The sequence below is a fragment of the Mesoplodon mirus genome, assembly GCF_964341445.2.
Source record: "Mesoplodon mirus genome assembly, chromosome: 10".
NCBI classification, from domain to species: Eukaryota; Metazoa; Chordata; class Mammalia; order Artiodactyla; family Ziphiidae; genus Mesoplodon; species Mesoplodon mirus.
Genome location: NC_138986.1, coordinates 15,552,419 through 15,574,106, shown reverse-complemented (window position 1 = coordinate 15,574,106; position 21,688 = coordinate 15,552,419). Strand labels below are relative to the sequence as shown.

Genomic DNA, 21,688 nt, shown 5'->3' with positions numbered 1-21,688 from the left:
GCTTCCTCCCTCTTGGTACATATTATTACCCCAGAGCTTCTGTGTTACTACTAAAATGTCGAATTAATCATTCGGTGTATTATTTTTACAAAATCGTATGGGAAACTATCACGTCTAAGAGAAAGCTAAACCTGAGGATCCCGGAACATGAAGAAAAGTCATGTGTCTACGAAAACAGTAGCAGGGATTTTTTTTTTTTTTTTTTTTTTGTAATTTTTCCCCCGGGGGCTGTAATTTGACTGCTCTCTTTGGCAACGCTCCAGAGACAAGTCCAAGTGCTTAATCTCTTTCTCCTTCTCTCTCCCCCTCCACCTCCCCACCGTTCTCGCCCGGGCAGAGGGGAGGAGGCACCGCAGATCCGCTGCTCGCGGCGGCGGGGCCCGCATCCCTGCGCCGGGAGGGGCGGGTCGGGGCGCGGCCGCCGAGCGGGGAGAGCGGCCGAGCGGCGGGGCCGAGCCGAGGAAGAGGAAGTCCGAGCCGGGGCGGCGGTGCAGGGCGCTCGGCGGGCGCCGGAGCCGGCGCAGCGCAGCCGCACCTTCCCGGGCCGACGTGCGAGGGCGGCCCGCGCCGGGAGCCGCCTCTCCCCGGGTAAGCGCCCGCTTCGCTGGACACCGGGTCCTTTTCCAGGGACGGGACCGCTCGGCCGGGAGCCCCGGGGAAGGGGAAGGGGCCCGGGGCACCCTCGGCCCGGCGCCCCAGATCCGCAGGTGGAGGCGAGCGGAGCGCGGTACCGGGTTCCTGTCCCCCGCGCGCATCCTCGCGGGTGGGGGCCGGCGGGGTCGGGGGAGCGCGCCGTCTCCGGGACCCGGGCCCGCCCCTGCCCGCCGCCGGCCGGAGGGGGCGACCCGCCGCCGCCGCCGCCGCCGCCGCCGCCGCCCGGCTCCGGGCTCCGCGTCCCCGAGCGCCGGCCCCCGAGTCCCTGGCGCTCCCGTCCCTCCACCGGGTGCTGCGGCGGAGAAGGGGCTCCTTAGTGCGCGCAGGAGCGTTACCAACCCAACCCTCACAGCCCAAACGGCACAGTCGGAAAACGGGACCCGAGCGCCCGCCGCCCTCGGTCAGCTCCCCACCACCGGGCCCGGGCGCCTGGGCCCCCAGGAGCGGTGAATCGCGGTGGGAGTCGGAGGCCGGGGCTCTGTGGCGCGTATGGCTGGCAGGATCCCTGCCTTTGTAGATCTAGCCTTGGTGTCCCAGCTCTGCAAAAACGTCCCCCCGGGGGGAGCGGGGGGGGCGGTGTCGAAAGCCGGTGGCCGGTCCATCATAGGGTCGATGTAACACCTGGTCCACGGGGACTCTGCCGACCTTCCTGGCCTCGGAGGACAGCCAGGGTCTGCGGTGATGCCCGCAGCACCTCCCCCTCCCCCCACCCCCCACCCGCGCTTTGTGTCCTCTGGTGAGACTTTGGTTCTTAAATCAGAAGCCTAGGGTGGTTCTAATCGGGAAAAGTCGTTAAGCTGTGGCATTTCATTCCGTTCCTGGGAAACAATGAGGTGGATGACTTTTTAAACGCTCTGGTGGAGTCTTGTTTGTAGAGCCGGTATTTCATTAAGTTCTGGTCCTTAACCCTCCCTTTGTACCACCCTCAGGTGGCCAAGGCTACTGCACATAGTTTTGAAATTGTAGAGGGTGAGTCCGGGGGAAGGCTGTTTGCAGCAGGCATCGCGGAAGACAAGGTCGATCGCAGAGGGAGAGTTGGTTTGGGGGTTTTCCGACAACTGGGTACAGAACTTCCTTGTGTTTTCGTATTTAAACCAGGAGACCAGCATGTTGACTCTGGGTCAGATTCGTCTTCGAACAGAATTCCAGGCCTAGAGAGATCGTGTAATGCTATAAACACAGTTATCAAGTGTTAAAATCAGCCTTTCCGGGCCGCCCAGTTTCTGTATACTTTTAAAGAATTTATGGACTTTGGATTTTGATTAAACGCTCTTAAAACATTTCCAGGCTCATCGTGTCTGGGAATAAGAAACTCCATTCTAATTTCATCTTTGCCAAGTCAGACCTGAGCAAGCTGCTCCACCTCTGGTGGCCTTGGCTTCTCCCTTGTGAAGTGATTTAGAGGAACCAGAGAGTTTCTAAAGCTTCAAGCTCACTCCTGACCGCACCACTCCCACCCCGTGGTACTTGTTTGGTCTCCTGTATTTAAGATTTAGATACAAAAGTGATGGTTTGATATTATGGTCCTTTCTCATCTTTGAGTCTGACTTCCCAATTCCTCACTTTGCTTTTGGTCCTATTTGAAGCCTGGTGTCTAAGCCACCAACGCCCCCGAAGAAACGTTTCCCCAGAGTTCTCCTTCCTCATTGGCATCATCCTCATAAGGTCATCAACAGCTGACCTTATGCATGACCTTCCTTTTCCCTGGTATAGCTCTCCCTGAAGCCTTCCAGTGAAGGGCAAGGCGCAGTGAGAAACGGTTACCTGGCAGTCAGACCCATGCCTGAATCCTGCTTCCCTTGATGGTTTTCTTCCTGCTCATCTCCATCCTCACCATGGGCACCAGCTTCCTTCAGTGACTTTAACATGGACGATGTTACCAAATACAAGCTTAAATATTTCCCTGGGAGACTCAGTCTGTGCTTCAAAAAGATTAAATGATCATTTTTTTTTTAACAAATTGCTAGGAAGTGGCAAAGTAAGTTTTCAAAAGAAAGAATAACCAGTGCTGTTTTGTTCTCCTCCTTTTTGAGGCTATGACTTTTTAAGTGATTTAATGGTTTGTAGTCTGACACATAAACACAGGAAATGCTTGAGTAGCACTAAATCTTTTGAGCCCTTAGTAAACTATAAAGCAATTCCTGAATCTATGCTCTGATTTTTAAAGGCTGCAATCCACTTTGTACAGATTTCTCTTCCCTCCCCCTTTGCGAGTAGTTGGTCTTGCGAACAGCTGCCATCTGTGAATCCTCATGCATGCGAGATTATTATATCCATGGAACAGTAAAACTAGATGGATCTTGGATGATCCAGCCAAGCCCCTACATCTTAAAGATGTGTGCAAGCGCTAGTGGTTAAAGAACAAGTGCTCTGGAACTAGCTGACCTGTGTATGGAGTTTGCCTCTGCAGCTCAACAGCAGTGCGACCTTGACCCCTCTAAGGAAGTTATTTAGCCATGGATTATTTTATAATGGAGAAAATGTAGCAGTCATAGTTGATCATCCTCTCCGGATTATCTCACCTTTGCTCATTCCTTCCTCTGTAAATTTAGGAAGTAGTGACCCTTCCCTCTTGATCGGTGCTGAGCATTGACGATTATTAACAAATTAATCTGTAGTAAGTGGTGGGTGCACTGTGTGCTTCCAAGATGATTATTGTTGATAAACCAAGTCCCAGGAGTGAGTGATTTTGTTGGCAGTTAGACAGCTCTCAACTGGCAAAGCTGTGATTTAACCCAGGATCACTTCTCTTACCCGTGAACTTCACTACCTAGAAATGGTGGTGGCACGGGGACATATTTTAAATTAAATGTAATGGTTCACTCTTTAAGAAAAAAATCCCTTGCCTCTTTTGACGTAAAAAAGAACATAGTTTCCAAAGCAAAATGTTCATGTATTCAAGCAGGGATGGGAATAGAAACATTTTCTAGACAAAGACCCTAAGCAGCCTAGTGCTTGTGAGTGGCAGGCATCTCAAATATTAATGTTTCATCACAGCCTGCAGCAATCTTGCTTTATAAAATGAAGAGCTGACCCCAAACCAGTTGGGCATTCAGGGCCATGGGCATCTGTGCCAAGGAGAACTTACTAACTGCAGGGCCCGCTTTCAAGTCATTAAGAGATGGCTCCATGCTCTGCTTCGTATTGCTCATGCTGATGAAAAGCAACAGATGCTTTAGCAGAGATGATAGAAATATAGGCTGGACATCCTAGTGAGGGGACCTGGGTTTGCTGTTAAAGTAACTAGGCCACAGGTCATCCAGCTGCTGCAGAACAACTTCATGGATGCTTGGGTGACCCCCATCCCAGTGATTAGAAGTTGCCTGTAGATCTAGTGTAGTTGTCATGTTCGAGTCATGTTTAAGTATATTTCCAATCTGTATACACAAAGTTACCCAGAACTGTTTCTCTGCTGAGCTACAAGCCATGTAAAAATCTCTAAACCTAAACATCTCCTTTTGGTAAATATGGAATTACTGTTTGATGGAAAGCAAAAGTAGGCTGGATTCATGGATCCAAAAAATCCCTAACCCTCCTCTTCTTTCCCCCTTCCCATATAATCCTGGCGGAAGGGCAACTTCAAGAGTGTTAATGTTAGGCTGAGTTTTTAAAAGAGTCCAGCTACGCCCCCTTGATGTACTAAACTGATGTCTTTAATTAAGAAAGCTATTTGGGTAAAAGCTTTAATGACCAGGGTGCTGCTGAGCCTACAGAAGCCACTTATCACCAGCATTAGGAAGATGAAACCATTGCAGCATTTGGCCAAAAGCTAGCAAGCCCTCAAGTGTGAGAAGGACATCTTTTAAAAAGATCAAAGACAAAGTTGAAATGTGTGTGAGTGTAATAATCGCTGAAACTTTAGAATTTTCATAAAAGGAATCAATAAATCTAATGTTTGAAGTGGCAAATAGATCTTAGCATTGTCCACTCTGTGTCCAGTCACATTAAGCACTGACTTAAATGACCTGACTCTGAATAGAAATGGAGGAGGATGATGAGAAGTTCTAGATCAGGGGGTGCTGAACCTTTTCCGGTAAAGAGCCAGATGGTTAAGTATTTTAGGCTTTGTGGGCCATGTACATGCCTGTCGTATAGCTTTGATTTGTAGAAGGGGGGATTGGTTGTTTATATAAACCCTTTAAAAATGTAAAAACTGGGGCTTCCCTGGTGGCTCAGTGGTTGAGAGTCCGCCTGCCGATGCAGGGGACACGGGTTCGTGCCCCGGTCCGGGAAGATCCCACATGCCATGGAGCTGCTGGGCCCGTGAGCCATGGCCGCTGGGCCTACGCATCCGGAGCCTGTGCTCCACAACGGGAGAGGCCACAACAGTGACAGGCCCGCGTACCGCAAAAAAAAAAAAAAAAAAAAAAAAAAAAAAAAAAAAAACCTGAAAATCTAAACAAGTGTTAGTAAACCAAAAACAGAAAAAAATATGGCAGCCGTAGTTTGCCAACTGTGTCCTAAATGAAATATTCTGTCTGTGATATCCTTTAGTATTTTTGTGGAGCCCCCAAATGATAAATTTCATAGGCTCTATCTAAGCTGACTCGCTATAGACTGACTTATAATCAAATCTCCTGTGTTGCTGTTTTTTCCAGTCACTCTTCTTTATTTTCTCTACACTGGGCTTAGAGGTCTCTGTTAGACGTAGCGATCCGTTGACATAGGACTGACGGCACCAAATTTCAACATTCATCCTTGAGTGAGATGCAGGACAGGGAGAGAAGCTCAGCTGGGATGGAATACAGTCCACATTGAAACGGGTCATTGACGAAGATCATTGATCATATGAAATGAAGTTCAAACCCCCCAGGATGGCACCCAGGACCTTCATGCTCACTTTTCTCCTAGCACCTTCCCAGGTATACTCTATGTCTCTCTCACTCAGGATAACTCACAGAGCCCTACATGGACTGTGCTCTCTCTCACCAATGGTGGGGTCCATCCATACAAAGTTTAAATATACATCTCTTTCGTGGAGCCTCTCCTGATCTTATTGGGAAGAAACATGGGCCCCTGCACCTCCATATTAACACAGGACCTTACACGTGAAGCATATAGAAGGACAGAGAAATGTGGGGATCCCCAGTGGACAAATACTACCTTTCAAGTTTGGGAGAACAGTCTTATTCTTCTCTGTAGCTTCAGAGGTCCTGCCTCACCTCTTTGGGCCACTCGCAGCATCAGACCCATTTCCAGGCTTTGTATGTGATGCACAGTATAGCATGGCACCGATGTGTCTGGATTTGAAGTCAGGCTGAGCTGACCTCTAGTCCTGGCTTCTCCACTTTACCTGATGCCCCATCTTTAAAGTCAGTAATGAGAATGACCTCTCAATTGGTAGGAATAAATGAGATTATTTTTCTCTGACAAGCATTTAGTTCAGGGTCTGACGTGTAGTGATTGCTCAATAAATGGCAACTTCTGTTCATTCCAGGGTCATCTATTGAGAACCTACTATCCCTGGAATGATGCCTGATGCTGCTCTAGGAATAGCAGTGAATACAAGAGTCACGGTCTCCATAGTGATATGATCAGTAAGTAGAGAGAATCAGGGTAAGGGATGGGCCACTGTAGACGGGTGCTCCAGGAAGCCTGTCAGAGAAGGCAAGGTTTGAACTGCAACTTTAATGAGATTGATGAGTCCCTGTTTCATCAAATCTAAGATGCTTTTGAAACACACCCTTTTTAAAAGTACCATTAAGAGAGAAGAAATGCTGTCAATAAAATTGACACGGTCTCCTGTAAGATGCATCCCTAAGCTGTGAAAAATGTGCATCTTAGCAGCAATGAAATGCATTAGTATTAGTGCTCAATAAATATCCATTGAGTAAGGTAGTGTTACACCATGGTTGCATACAAGGTTCAGCTCCGATGGTTTACATTGTAACTGAGTTTGTCTCTTCTGTTTCTTAGGTCTGAAAGTTTGACTTGGAACTAGCAAAGAGTGTAATATAGTAAATTAAAGTATTGTGAGACATTTGTGATCCAACGTGCTTTAAAAATAGTTTAAAACATTTGCTTTGGTCATCTCAATGGGCAAAGTGTCTTGGTGACTCCTGTTGAAGTGAAATTGGCCTGAACATAACTTGGGTAGGAGTGAAGTTGAACTTGGGTAGGAGTGAAGGTCAGCAGCTCTTGCAGCCGATAATTCCTTCTGGCAGCTGTCCATAGAGATGTGTGAATCTTTAATGCACAGAAAGGCCTTCCTCAGGGCAATGAAGGCATTAGCTGGAGCTTACTTCCTTCTGTTTCCCAGATTTAATGTAACATAAATTCTCCTCCTCTCCTCTGTATCCCAAGGGGCTGATCATTCCTCTAACCAAGCAGGTCCTCTGTGATAATGAAATGTAGGGGGCTCCCTTTAGAGCCACCCCGCTTCCCTCCTCTGGCAAGTCTCTGGGTTTTCACAGTCCAAGCAGTGTTCTCCTCTCTCTCCCCACCCTCCTCCTTGCTTAGAGAGTAAAACACTGCTTAAATCTTTGCTTTCTGACCACCCTCTAAACTCTCTCCCTCGTCAAGATCCTTTTCTGAACCCAGTTGGGAGCCTGCTCCAGCTCTCCCTTCTGTCCAAGATCTCAGCTTCTGGGTGGATGACTCAATGGGAGCTTTGACAATACTTGGCTATTTCTAGCTGTAATAAAGTGTGCTTTCATGCTGTTTTGATTTTAATTTCAACATGTCACTCGAGTCCCGCGCACACGTCAGCACGCCTGTGCTCCACACATGGTGAGCGTGCCTTTCCTTCTGCCCGCCTGGAGTCTGTTCTTTGGGGACCCTTTCAGCAACTCCCACCCTCTCCCAGCAAAGTTCCCTGCCTGCACCCTGCCTGGCTGGGAAGGGTCTGTCAGCACTAGGCCACGGAGGAAGCGAATGCAGACCTTGCTCCCTTCCAGGCACATCCTTCCTCCACCTTCTCCTGTGACTGAAGCCCTCATGCTATAGGGGGTCTTTAGAACCCTTGCCAACTCTAGCTGAAATATGAGTCTTTGGAAACAAGTAGATGCAACGGAAAGGCCATTTGTAGGCATTCCAGGGATGCATATTAACCACGGTCCAGCCTCAAGATGATTTAAGGCTGTCTCCGACCTGTGGCTGGAATGCTGGTCGGGGTGGAAAGGGTGTGTGAAGATGCAAGGCCACAAGGAAGGAGTGGAGACCATCGCAGAGTTCAGCTTCCCATGGTCGTATGATTACAGGCAGTCCTCAAGCACTAACATCTGTGCTTCTCTGATGTGCTGGGAGAGAGGAAAAAGCTGTAATCTGGGGCATAAATCTACGATCCTGTGTTTATTCCCTTAACCATGTAAACCTGTTATTAGTTTAAGCATCTATGTTGTGCTTAAATATTACAGCTGCTTCAAAGGAGGAGACGGTAGCTGGTCTGAAACAGCTTACCGTTTAAGTATTCAGTTTTCTCACACTTTTAAAATCTGAATCAACTAAACATATGAATTATGAAGCATAAGAGTCAAAATCAGGAATATCGGATTACTGAGTGGGGTATGCAGAGGAGAAGCCTATTAGAGGGGATGTAGACTTTAAGTGATTTTTTAAAGAGAAAACGCTTTGGGGGTTTGGGAGTGCCATGTACACACTATTATATTTAAAATACATAACCACTAGGACCTACTGTATAGCACAGGGAACTCTACTCAATATTCTGTGATAACCTAAATGGGAAAAGAATTTGTAAAAGAATAGATACATGTATATGGATAACTGAATCATTTTGCTGTATACCTGAAACTAACACAACATTGTAAATCAAACTATACTCCAATATAAAATAAAAATTAAAAAGAAACAAAAAAAGAAAACCCTTCCTTTACCTCGTGCCCTTCACACCTTAGGTCAGAGTTTTTAGAGAATTACTTGCTAAGGACTAATGAGGGTGAGGCTAGAAGGGTGATGAGGTGGGCAGGGAACAGACAGGGAATGGGCGCCCAGATGGGCTGAGGAGGCTTGGCTGTGTCTAGGAAAAGTGCTTTGGGAAATATTTGTAAGCTTATGGAATATAGTTATGGAGCAAAATCTTGGTGGTCTTGGCTTTTTTCCACTTTTCTTCAGTGTCTATGTGAGATAAATGCTTCTTTTCCCCTCTCTCCTTTAACAGTTGTTTAGATTAAACTCTAAGGAATTGCCATTTAATCACAATACTTAATGATATTTGATCTTGACACTAAAATGGCAAGGAAAGCAATGTGAAAGTAATGTTTCTGAGGCATGTGGACCCCTGTGGCCCATGGGTATACCAATCACAAGGAAGCATTACCTCGAGCAAGTCGGAATCCAGAGGATTTCCCAGAAGTGTCATTATTGAGAAGCGCTCTTTCTTTCTTCTTTCTTTCCCTTTAGAACTTATCCTGATAGGAAAGCAAATACTATGAAGTTCTAAAAATCGAGTTGTGATGAGCGCTGTAATAGCCACGCCTTTCAAAATCCAGAATCCCCCTAAAGAGCAAAAAGAGATTTGTTTCACTTTATGATCTGCCACATCAAGATGCAGTACTATCTAATCTAATCCTATAGTTTAAGAAATTTCCAAATAGGAAGTTAACAGGTGTTTGTTTTTACCTTCTTATATAAGTGAAGAAGAAAGCACCTTTCTGTATTAGCTAAAGGCATAATAGCTAGCAATAACTATGCTAAAAAACCCCTTGGCTTCGGATTACTAATATGAGCAGAAAACATACTTTGCAAATGTTTGGAAATGAAATACCGTGCTCTTAAAAGAGAAAATTCTTACTTGATACTTCAGTATGCATAATAGATATAGCAATCAAATCTAATACTTTCTTGCTTTCTTTGCTTACTTATTGTAATGCTAGTTCAAGCACTGTTTCTGTGACATTAATTATGGGAAAAATGGTGTGCATGGGAGAGATAAGTTTGTTTTTCTAAGGTCTGAATATTCAGAGTTGAAATGTAGGAATAGTCTGGAATTAGGCAGCCTATATATGTCATTTGGACATTATTTGAAAATGCCTGCTAACCTGGGGGTAAGACTATATAATAAAGATATCGTGAGGCTTAAATGCACAATGTATATATAGCACCCAGTACATAATTAGCCCTTGGTAAATAGTGGCTCTTTTACTATGTTTACTGGGTGTCACACTTAAGGTTTATTCCCTGCTACTAGACGTCTGGAACAATAAACCAACATGAAAATAACTGAGAAAAAACATCTCAGTGGTGGAAGAACAGCCTTTCTCCTGAGGCAAACGTAAGAGAGAGGGAAGAGAAACACTTTGTTCCATTGGTTTTTACTGTAGTAGAGACAGACTATACATTACACTCGGGAATTCAGATTAGAATTCGTGTATTCAACAAAGATAATTTCCTGAATTCTGGGGATACAGTGATGAACAAAACAGACCAAATCTGGGGTGAAGGGGGAAAAGCCATGCGATGAGTGCTTTAAAGAAAAGAAAAGAAGGAAATGGGTTGGGGCCGGGGAGTGGCATGCTATTTGCCTGGGTGGTCAGAAAGGCCTGTCTGAGCTGGTTACCTCGAGCCAAGATGTGTATAATAAGAAGTGACCTTAAGAAGACACGAGGGAAGAACATTCTCGGCAGAGAGAAGAAAAATACGTGTGGAGGCCCTAAGAGAGACATAAGATCCTTGAGTTCTAGGGAAAGAAAAGCAGGCTGTGAGTGAACAAGGGAGGCAGAAGAAAGCGTGAGGTAAAGGTGGAGAGGGAGGTGGGGCCTGAGTCTCGTAGGTCTTTGTAATATTGAAGGTCTTTACCGTGGCTTAAAAGAGAAATAGCGTATGATACCCGGAGGGTATCGCTTACACGAGGAATCTAGAAGCAGTGATACACATGAACTTCTTTACAGAGCAGGAACAGACTCACAAGACTTAGAGAATGAATTTATGGTTACCAGGGTGGGGCGGGGGGAGGGATAGTTAGGGAGTTTGGGATTGACAAGTACACCCTGCTGTATTTAAAACGGATAACCAGGGCTTCCCTGGTGGCGCAGTGGTTGGGCGTCCGCCTGCCGATGCAGGGGACACGGGTTCGTGCCCCGGTCCGGGAAGATCCCACATGCCGCGGAGTGGCTGGGCCCGTGAGCCATGGCCGCTGAGCCTGCGCGTCCGGAGCCTGTGCTCTGCAATGGGAGAGGCCACGACAGTGAGAGGCCCGCGTACCGCAAAAAAAATAATAAATAAATAAATAAATAAATAAAATAAAACGGATAACCAGCAAGGACCTACTGCATAGCACGGGGAACTCCGCTCAGTATTCTGCAGCAACTTAATTGGGAAAAGAATTTGAAAAAGAATAGATACAGGTATCTGTGTAACTGACTCACTTTGCTGTTCACCTGAGACTAACACAACATTGTTAATCAACTATACTCCAGTATAAAATATAAAGTTAAAAAAAAAAAAGCGCCGTGCAAAGCCACTGGAGGGTTTGAGGCAGGGGCGTGACAGAATCTGATTAATTCTCTTTCAGCTGGGAGCAGCAGCGGTACAGAGAGGATTCTGGCAGAGGCGGCAGGTTGACTCGGAACTGGAACGTCAGCCAGTTAGTGACTCTGCCTACTAGAAAATAATCAAATGAAATAGCTCTCAAACTATTCTGATTTAAGTTTTCTGGCTCAAATAGTGAGGGCCTGTTGTGTTTCAAAATAACTCCAGAGAAACACTGTGCAGCAGCCCGCCTGAGCCTCCCACTCTTATTCATATGCCTTCTGAGATTTATCTATTGGCTTTTGCACAATTGATTTAAAGCCACCCACCCAGAACTGGGCTCACAATCTCCATTTCCAGACCCACCTCTAACTTCCTGGGGTTGTTTCTTTTCCCTCCTTTTCCAATTCTTAGTTAATAGCACCACAATTCATTGGTCAGGACAAGCCATTTTTTTTTCCTTTTCTGCCTTGTCCAATCAGTCAGCAATGACTTCCTAAACAGTCCTCCGTCCATATTCACTTATTCGTGTCCCCTTCCCATCCGTTCAGATGCTCCTCGCTTGCCTAGCCCACTAGCATAGTTGGTGAGCCAGCATGGATTGATGTATCTAGAATACAAATCTGACCAGTGAACGTGTTGTCATAGAGACCTCTTCTAATGGCTTAACCCAACAGAAAGGTTGACAGTAGAACTTCAGGTGGAGATACAAGTCCCAGGTAGAGAGCCTTTGGTGTTTCTCTGGTCATGTTTTCCCTCTAATATCTCAGGTCAAATCCATAGGCAAACTGGGCTCTTCCTCCAAAATATCCAGAATCCTATGACTTCTCAGTCTTCACTGCTGCCCCTTGGTCCGGTCCAGCAGCCTTCTCTGCCTGGATTGTGCAGTAGGTTGCTAACTGGTCTCCTGCCTCAGCCCCACGCCCCCTCAGCCAAAGCGATCCTAACTCAGACTCCTCGAATGGTTTCCCATTTCACTCAGAGTCAGAAGCCAATCCACAGAACGGCCTCCGAGCCCCCGCAGTGGGACCCCTGCCCCGCGCTCTCACTCTGATCTGCCGCCTGCCCCTCCCCACGTGCCCACCCTCCCCCGGCTCGCCGGCCCCTCTGCTGGTCCCAAATATGCCAGACAAGCCCCGGCCTCAGAGTGTTTTCATGACCTCTGCCTGGAACATTCTTCCCTGGATATCAAAGCTTCACTGTCTCACTCCTTTCAGTCCCCTGCTCAAGTGTCCCCTTATCAAAGAAGTCTTCCTGATGGTGCTCTAGAAAACGGCAGCCTCCGTACCTTGGAGGCCGCTGTAGCCTTCTTACCCTACTTCATTTGTATGCATAGCATTTAAGAACGCTTAACAAAGGATACAGTTGTTTCTTGTCTGTTCTTCCATGAGGAGAGAGGTCCTGTGCTGTTCACACTGTATTTCCAATGATTTAGAACAGTGCTCAACACAGAGAGAAGCTTCACTTTTCGAATAAATCAATATCACCTCGGCAATTGCCACCTCTTGCCTCTAAGTCAGGTAAATTCTGGTTGCAGTCTGATACTGTTGCACCATGTTCTAGAACGAGATCAGCACCTCAGGTGTGGTGTGCGGGGGATGGGTGGGTGTGTTGGAGTAGAAGTGGTGGAGAACCTGCCTTATGACTCCACCTTCCTCCACCCTCCATCCCTACCCTCATCCTCCTGGGCTTCGGAAGAAGCTTCCTTTGGAGGTCCGCCTGGGCCTCTTGCCTGCAGTGTCTGCTCTCTAGCACCATCCAGCCCCGAAAACCTTACTCTTGGCTGTTCTCCCCTATCTGCCTTATTCCTCCACAGTACCCACGGCACCACTCAGAAAATATCAAGACAACACTTGATATTTAGGTCTAATCTTTTACCCTTCCTTTGTCCAGATGCTACTTATCCATCGCAATAGGTGGTGTGGTATGACAGTTAAACGTTCAGACTCTGGCGCTGGGCTACCTGGATTCAAACTGGGTTGCGTCACTTAGAGTTTTCATGACCTTGCACAGACTTTTAGCCCCCCCTAAGCTAAGGGGCAGCAACTTACAGATGAGGGAAACAGCACCAGCTTCTGGGGTTATGATGAAGATCAAAGCCAATCATTCTTTAATATGTTTGCGAAACCTAGCTCCAACATAGAGAAAAAGTCAGGCAAATGTTCGCCATCGATTTCATGAACATTTCTTTTAAGTGGGCCTCTTTAAGAAAACTCAAATTGCTCTTCTTTCTCAGAAAACCGCCTGTCTTTTAATTACCATTTTATTCAACTTCCTGTGTATTAAAGCTTTATCTTTTTTTTTTTTTAAAGAAGATGTTGGGGGTAGGAGTTTATTAACTTACTTATTTATTTTTGCTGTGTTGGGTCTTCGTTTCTGTGTGAGGGCTTTCCCTAGCTGTGGCAAGTGGGGGCCACTCTTCATCGCGGTGCGGGGGCCTCTCACTATCGCGGCCTCTCTTGTTGCGGAGCACAGGCTCCAGACGCGCAGGCTCAGTAGTTGTGGCTCACGGGCCCAGTTGCTCCGCGGCATGTGGGATCCTCCCAGACCAGGGCTCGAACCCGTGTCCCCTGCATTAGCAGGCAGATTCTCAACCACTGAGCCACCAGGGAAACCCCTTAAGGGCTTATCTTGATGCAGTTATCAACTCATCCAGGTCTTATTAACTTACGTGTATAAAATAAATAAATACTGCTTGCGTGTAGAAATACTATATTTATCCACCCTCCTCTCAGCATTTCCCACTCCCTTCCTGCTTTATTTTCCTGATTAGCACACATATCTGCCTGATAGATACACCAGGAATTACTGTTTATCTTTAAAGCTCCATGGAGGGAGGAATGCATCTTCGAATTAAGGAAATTTCCAACTAAACACAAGTAGAGAAAATAGCATAATGAACCCCCATGTACCCATCTTCCAGATTCAAGAATTATAAACATTTTGCCAATCTTGTTTCATCTGTTTCCCCATGAACCCCCTTCCCCAACTTTGAAGTAGTAAAAGCAAATCCCAGATATCATGTTACTGTACCCATAAATATTTCAATATGCATTTCCAACAGATAAGAACACACTTTTCCATATCACCACCACACAATTAATACACCTAATAAAAATAATAGTAGTTCCCTAATGTCAACTCTTTCTCTGTCCATAGTCAAATTTCCATCACAGCTCGAGTTTTTTGGCCTGTTCTGTTCACTGCCACATCCCAAGTACATAAGACACACTGTAATATTTAAATGAATGCGTAGCTAAGTTGTGTTCTGAAATTTCATTTTTGGAAGACAATTCCATAAAAATATGATAAATGGTGATTGTGATCTTGGGATAATAAAAGAAAGCCTGCTTGACTCAAAATGTCATTGTCTTTTAATGAGCAGATACCTTTGGAGTTCTAACTTGGAATAGGTTGTCTTTTTTTTTTTTTTTTTTTTTTTTTTGCGGTATGCGGGCCTCTCACTGTTGTGGCCTCTCCCGCTGCGGAGCACAGGCTCCGGACGCGCAGGGTCAGCGGCCATGGCTCACGGGCCCAGCCGCTCCACGGCATGTGGGATCTTCCCGGACCGGGACACGAACCCGCGTCCCCCGCATCGGCGGGCGGACCCCCAACCACTGCGCCACCAGGGAAGTCCAGGATAGGTTGTCTTTGAACCTCCCTCTCTGGCCTCGGAGGAGTCTGAAATTCCACTCCTCCTTCCTTCTTGAACAGGAAATGAAGTTAGCATGGTACATATTTTTAGAGTTGAATGGACTGCCCTTTGAATATGAGATGTACTACTTATAAGCTATTTCTTCTTTCATAAAATGGAGGAGAATTGTAACTACTGTAGAGGGTAGTTATGAACATGTAGTGGATAAACTGTTTAACAGTGCTTGGCCTTTAGCAGCTGTTTAATGGACAGTTGTGCTCTCTCTCTTGTTGCAAGCCACTGTCATTGGCAATTTCCAAGGTGAGAGTTCCCAAGCCAGGGGGGAAAGGCCCCCAGAGGCTGCTTGGAGGCAAGAGGCTACCAAGCAGAAGCTGGCTCTCCACAGTGCTGCCTTCCCAGGCCTCCCTGGCCCTCCGTCCACACTCTCTCACTCTCTCTGTCCAGATTGGCTCTTCAGTTTTTCTTGCTTTCGCTGTGGTCTACTGTGCAATGGCAAAGCAGTGTTTTGGTTTTACTTCTGAGAAGTACTGTTGCCCTTTTGAGCATCCATTTGAAGAGCTTTAACTTCTAATGACACTTAAAAAAATCCTTGGGGGTTTCCCTGGTTGGCACAGTGGTTGAGAGTCCGCCTGCCGATGCAGGAGACACGGGTTCGTGCCCCGGTCTGGGAAGATCCCACATGCCGCGGAGCGGCTGGGCCCGTGAGCCATGGCCGCTGAGCCTGAGCATCCGGAGCCTGTGCTCCTCAGCGGGAGAGGCCACAACAGTGAGAGGCCCGTGTACCGCAAAAAAAAAAAAAAAAAAAAAAAAAAATCCTCATAGTTCTATCTTGTCTTTTGAGTAAACACTAGACAAAGATAGTTCCATAAAACTCGGGTTTTGTGCTCTGCTGACACTGTAGATGGTTGTATGACCTCTCCAAAATTAGAGCTCTGTTTCTACCAACCCCTGAATGAATGACTGGGTCACACTTTAGATGCCTATCTAGGTAAGATTACTGTCAGGCACATCAGGGTCCCTAATAAGTTCTGAGGTCATAACCCGTCTTGTCAATAACACATCACTTCTCATACTAGGTTTAGATGCAAGGTTAGTCTTCCTCTCCATCACTGGTCGGACACATGGAAGGGCCTTCTCAGTTTCATGATTTGAAGGAGTTGCCCTCCATTTCCAAGGCCACACCTTGTTCTGAGACAGATTAGCCTGGAATTTGAGGTGAATAAAGCTTTGGATAACCTATAACCTCAGCAAAGCTCAGTCCCTTTCCATAGCACAGAGGGTTTCAAAGCATTAGCTCTAACTCTGATAGTTTTGTACCCGAACGTACACCCTTGAGCCCTTTTCTGCATGACACGTCTGGGTCCCCTCCCCTCCAGCGAACCCCCAAGTCCACGCAGAGTTCTCTTTGCTCTGACTTGGCCTCCTTCACCCCTCTGCAAGCTGCCGTCCGCTTTATTTCCCTTCCTCCTCCATCACAGCCCCTCTTCTTTCTAAATCTCCCCAACGGAAATCTGGAAATATGCATATACTTAAATTCTCACAACAGGAAAAATAATACAGTGGTAAATTCACAGAGGCTAGAATTCTTTGTGAGGAGAAACAGACTGAAGAGGGATTGCAGTGAGGGAAGTCTGCTCTAAGGAATAGAGGGGAAATTCTAAATAAGGACCAAGGAGACTGGAAGGGGCAGGGCATCTGGGCAGCAGGTACGGGGAGAATGAAAGGCAGTGTGAGGGCTAGGGTGGTGGTCATGAAGCTTTACCTCTGGTTCCCATTTGCCTCCTGTCGTGTAGTTTCCTGTTGTACCAAGGAAGTACTGACTAGCTCAGGCAATGTTCCAGAGGCTTTGCATGTATTTACTAATTTCATGTGCACAAGCACTTTGAATATGTACAATCGTTCCCATTTCATAGATGAGGAAACTGAGGTGTAAAAACAGTTAGATGACTTGTCCAAAGACACTCAGCTAATCAATGGCAGCCTCGGATCTGTGCCCAACAGACTGGCTTCAGATCTCATGCTCATAGTACACTCTGGGTATGAGTTAGGATTGGGCTCGGCTGCAAGGGTGGGGGATGGGGGACACAGGACTTACAGGTCTGAGTAGGTCCAGGACGAGTAGGGAGCTCTCTGCTCATAGGGACCCAAACTCCCTCTGTCTTGTTGCCCTGAGAGATGTCATCTTCATTATGGGTGGCTATATGTGGTCGGCCCTCCGTGTCCCCAGGTATCACATCTGCAGATTCAGCCAACCGAGGATCAAGGTTGGTTGGCTGAATCCGCGGACGCGAAACATGTGAATTCAAAACACGTGGATGTGGAGGGCTGATTATATTTAATGTACTGCACCATTTTATACAAGGAACTTGAGCATCCTGGGATTTGGGCATCTACGGGGGCCTCCTGGAACCAACCTCCAGATAATACTGAGGAACAACTGTACCTAGTTAAAATTAAGGGTTGCGTTATTGTTGAAAAAAAAGAGTGGCAGGTTGGGATACAACTCTCTTGATAAGAGAAAAGGAAGATGACATTGCAAGGTGTGCTGTTCCAGAGGGAAGGAGCACCAGCAGCGAGTCTCAGAACTGTACTGCTTGAGGGCCTTGAAAAGCTGTGGCTCGTGGTACCTACTAAAGTATTTGATTGACTCTTCGGGTGTCTTCTCTAAAGGGAAAAAAAAAATGTTTAACATCTGGCGGGCTGCCCCACTTAATTACAAATAAATATTACATGCGAGTGTTTGATGAACAACTGGGCATTTCCAACAAACATTTCATCCTGGCAAGGGCTGTTTGCTAACAGAAGGTCAGAAGCAGTCTCTTCTAGAGAGGAAACTTCTAAAGATGCTAATCATCATAGGATGTCAGTCATTCATGGTGACATTAGGAAACAGCTGAAAACTGATAAGGTCTACTTGCCTCCTTCAGTTTAATGTCTTGTAAGAACTTGCTTTTCTGTCGAAGAGTTGTACTAGTCAGACTCTTGCTTGAAGGGCTCCACATTTGGACTGAATTAATTAATCAAAGAACTGAGTGAGATGGCAGTATTCTCAATCTACTGTGATAGAAAAAACATTGATAAATGTGAAGTTCTAGAATTAAGACCTATGTTGAGGGAAGAATGATTTAAACATTAGTGAGAGGATTAGAAAGAAAATCAAGAACTTGGATAACAAAGTTTTTTACCAAGATTAAGAATTTGAAGAAGTGTAGTTGAGTTAAATTGTATATTTTTCAGAAATTTAGATTCTGTGAATTTTCCTCTATTGCATGTTCCCAGAGAATTACAGGAAATCCTTTCTAACAGGGTATCCTGAGTTGGAGGGTTTGTTAAGTCAAAAAAACACTCATTTGGTGGTATGCTTCTGGTGAAGATTATAGAAGCCATCATGCTTCACTGAATTTGAAGAACTACAATCACTTTAATCACACTTGTTTTCACGGTGGCCCAGAGAAGAATTAAGAGACTTCCTTTTTCAAAAGTTTTTGCTAAGACAGCACTTTTATTCTCCAGTTGAGTCAACAGCATTGTCTTCTATTGGAATTCCAAAATCAGACTTGATGTCCTAGTGAAGTTTAAAAGTAAATCGATGAGAAGTAATTAACCAGTTAATTACTAGTGTGACAAAATAAACTTCTGCTTTAAATGTGTTTTAACTACTCAAATGGCTGGGGACTTTCAGGAGAAGGCTGTTGGTTAACGTGAAGCCTTGGTAGTACAGAACTCTAAGTCTCCTTGGCAGCGTTTCCCGTAGAACTCAGTAAGGTTTAGGTCTAACTTGAGATGCCCAAGAAAATTAAGAACAGTGATGCTGATGGTGAGTGGAGGATAAAGCTGCCAACTGGTGTGAGTGCCCTTGTGAGGCCAAGCTGCAGAGCGTTCACCAGGGTTTATAAATACAAAGGATTTCCTTCTATTCTCTGAGGACGTTTGACAGACAAATGATTGCAGCTTATTGATGGGCATATCAGCAAGCATTGTCTTGAGGAGGGCCTGGGGTGTGGGAACAGGTCTTAAGGGGCGATAGAGAGCGAATATGGTATGTGCTGGTAAATGTTTAACAACCTATGGGGGTAGGTAGCTCTGTGTGTGTGTGTGTGTGTGTGTGTACACACAGGAGACATACATATACATATGTACACATAAGTTTATGACAAATTGTAGTAATATAAAGGATGAATAGCACGTAAGGTGCAAATAATAAAAATTGATTCTCATAGAATGCTTTTATTGATGTTTGCTGAGCTTCTTATATTCATAACCAACCTATAATAAGTGAATTTAGTCTCAACATTAATGTTTGTTAGATATTTTCTTTGACATTAATATGACAAAAGTGAAACAATGAAGATGTATGTCAGAGCTTCACACTTTCATCAGTGACATGAGACCCCTCTGCTGAATTGAATGCTGGATGACTGTTTCCTCACTTTTTGGTCCTATGTGTACAGTGTAGCAGCTCCAGACATAACACCCTTTTATGTTTTAATCTGTATTATTAACGTTTTCTCCAGCACTTTCTTAGACATGAAGAGAACAAATCAAAGCCAGGTTTGCAGTGTTTGCCAACTTCCATGGTGTAAATATTCGCACTGTGTCTACTTTCAAGCTACCAGAGTTGGGGAGAAATATGTAATTATTAGCCATTATTATGATATTTCTACCATATAGATAAAATAGACATCAATAACCTCAAGAACATAGGTAACAGTAAAATATAGTAAAATAATAAGTGAGGAGTTTTGAGCATTTCTACCTTTGTTTCTAATGCAGTTTATTTAATGTTAAGATTACATTATTTACATTTTAATGATGACTTTAACGAGTGGCTCACAAAATTCCTGAAGCTTAACAGTTGGTTCTTGTGAGATGCCGAGGAAAAGAGCGTTGAGTAGGAGAGTGTCAACTGTCACAGTACAGAAGCATCGGGGGAGTAACAGAGTGCTGATCTGGGAAGTTTCTGACCTGATGAAATGTATTTTGAAAAGCAGGGGTGATTTTCCTCTAAGTGTGGGCCAAGTGCATTTATGTAACTGAATACAGGTGGTCTCCAGGTTACTAAGGACAACTGCAATCCAAAGGGTGGGACAGCCCCTGCCCAGCCATTGCTGGAGATCTCTCACTGGTTACCTCAGGCTTTTTACTTACTCGGGGGCGAGGGGAGTAGCAGCAGAGGGAGAGTAGTTTGTGAAAAACAAGGGAAGAGGGAACTTCCCCGGCAGTCCAGTGGTTAGGACTTGGCCCTTTCACTGCCAAGGGTGAGGGTTCGATCCCTGGTCGGGGAACTAAGATCCCACAAGCCATGGGACGAGGCCAAAGGGAAAAAAAAAAAAAAAAGACAAACCGTAGAAGAAACTGTGGAAAGTAAAAAACAGTTTAGACTTGCTCTGGGGACAGAGCCTAGACCTTTTGACTCAAGTGATGACTTTTCTCAAAATTCTACCGATTGAGAGATCCATGTTTGTTAAAGATGGGGGGGGTTCAAAGGTCATCTCTACTCTGTGCTCAGGGTCTGTCTTCACAACCTCAGCACTCCTGCCTGTTAGCCCCTCCCACCTGCCCTCTTTCCCATTCTCTCCTCTTCTGCCCTGGTAGAGAGTTTCCCAGCTTTCTCCACCTTTGCATTTGCTCAGAGCTATCACTCATCTCAGCAAGAAGACCTCAGAATTCATACTCCCTTAGAGGGCCACAGACGATTGTAAAAACAGACCTATTTTCCTGACACATTTTCATTTGAATTAATTCAGTGTTAATTAATTAATATTCATTAATGTTAAATTAGTTCAACTTTATTGCTAACACCCACCGAGCCCCTCTATATTAAGGGAGAGGATGACGAAGTGGAAAGGAAAGCAGTTTTGAGGCAGGGAGCCTTTGAGGACCTAAGGGCGGCTTTTACGGAGCAGGTGGAGAGGTAAAGAAAATAAAATGCATGCTTCTAGATGCTTTCTTTCTTTAGACATGAAGGAAGAAATATTCTTTTTTTTTCCCTCCCACTTCACGCTGCCCACAGCTCCAGAGACCCAGGGCTCAGAAAAACTCCCATTTGCTGCTTGGACCGCTTATAATTTTTGGCATAAATTGATTTCTTTTTCCCAAAAGATGTGTTTTGAGTTGAGGAGGGTGCTTCTGTAGCATTAACACATTTAAGCTGCTGTATTGAGATTAACACTGACACTTAACATGGCTGTGTCTTCTCTATAAATGCCACGTTTATTTGATCACAATCACACAGTCATCTTTATATTTTTATTGTATTTATTTTGGGGGGTCTTTCTTTGTGATTACTTTCGTTGTTTATTTTATTGTGTGTGTTTTTATAATTTTATTGCGTTTTTAATCAGAAAGGGGATTTTTGTATGTGTGAAGGGAAAGAAAAACACCGATTCCAATTGGGTCATTAGAAATAGTTCTAGACCTGTATTCCTCAGAGTTGTAGCCCGGCCATGGGCAGGAAGCCCCAGACGTGGGCAGCCCGCCTGCATTCTCCCCGCAGGAAGACGGCCTGACTCAGTGGGCCTCCAGCTCTGCCAGCTCCTGGCCATACCCAGGCCAGACCCGGCAGGTCCTGATTCCTCAGGAGATTGCTGCAGTCTCCAGGCCTGTCCTTTGTCCCCTCAGACCCCTTCGGTATTTGTGCAAGCAGGGAAGGGCTCTGTGTAAACACTGACACTCCCTCTCTGACAGTTGGGCACTCCACACCCTCTTAATCCAAGTCGGGGTGAAAAGAGCCAATTGTGTGCTCTGTTTTGCTTATCTTTTAAATTGCCAGATCTTTTTGACCGACTAAGCTTTTTTTTTTTTAAGTTGTCTAGACTTCTGCCGTAATGAGGAGTCTGTGTGTGTGTGTGTGTGTGTGTGTGTGTGTGTATGTGTTCATTCAGTAAATGTCTGTGTGCCTCTTCTGTGCCAGGCATCCTTTATTTGCTGTGTAGGCACTTAGGGTACAAGGGT

General features: G+C 45.5%; 1 protein-coding gene across 2 annotated transcripts in view; it reads left to right on the top strand.

Annotated features, from left to right (window-relative positions):
* Positions 1–463: 463 nt before the first annotated feature.
* Positions 464–21,688, top strand: part of PLEKHG1 (pleckstrin homology and RhoGEF domain containing G1) — a 229,563-nt gene continuing 208,338 nt past the window's right edge. The window contains exons 1-2 of one of the 2 annotated variants that reach the window (XM_082633367.1): positions 519–588; positions 6,092–6,191. The gene's annotated coding sequence lies outside the window, so the exon portion shown is untranslated. Of the gene's footprint in view, positions 589–6,091; positions 6,192–21,688 lie in introns of both variants that reach the window. The other variant, XM_082633368.1, reaches the window with a different exon arrangement.